Raw genomic sequence first — 821 nt, 5'->3', positions numbered from 1 at the left:
TTATGTACGGTGCAAATATTACCTTTAAAGGAAATCATTCTGTTAAAATATCACTATGATTTGTACAAAAAAAATATATATTTTATTTATCAACGAAAATCACAGTTTAATTTTACATGAAAAACTGACTTTGCCTTCAGATGTGTGTGCATTTGTTAACCCAGCCTTTTTTTCTTCTATGTGCAACACAAATAACGGAAGCTCGCTTACGTAACATATATATTATTTGCTATAAAAAATAACAAATCTGAACGTTTCACGAACACAAATTCGTTTCCCACTTAAGCTGTACATTTTTAGAAGCGTCACGTAGAGATAAAAAAAATACATGAAGCTTCTTTTGATTTCGTTATTGAACTGTGGAATATCTGATCGACTATGTATACGTAGCAAAGTTATTTTCAAAATATTATAGGAACTTAAATAATTAAAACTATTACAATAAAAATTTTTTGCCTTCAGTACGAGTAAGTGTAATGATATATTCTGCTGACGCTGAAGATTTTTAGTTTTCAGCGTCAAATAATAAATTATTGAATAAACTTTCTTAGTCCAAATTTGTAGTCGGAGGAAACAGTGTCTAACATGAATTTCATCTGAATTCAAACGCCAATAGGTAATATATTTGAAAGGAAATTAATTGTTTTAAAGTTTGACTTGCACACATCACAGTGCTTAATAGCTGTCAAAAAACTTATTTGGTGATTAACTATTCAACATAAAATTATAAAATTTGTTACTTTGAAACACGTCTCCTTGTTGGATTAAAAATCGGGTTAACTAAAGGTAATTTTCTATGTAACTAAAAATTAAAAACGAAA

This window comes from Bacillus rossius (genome assembly GCF_032445375.1).
Source record: "Bacillus rossius redtenbacheri isolate Brsri chromosome 4 unlocalized genomic scaffold, Brsri_v3 Brsri_v3_scf4_1, whole genome shotgun sequence".
NCBI classification, from domain to species: Eukaryota; Metazoa; Arthropoda; class Insecta; order Phasmatodea; family Bacillidae; genus Bacillus; species Bacillus rossius.
This window is presented reverse-complemented; position numbering follows the sequence as displayed.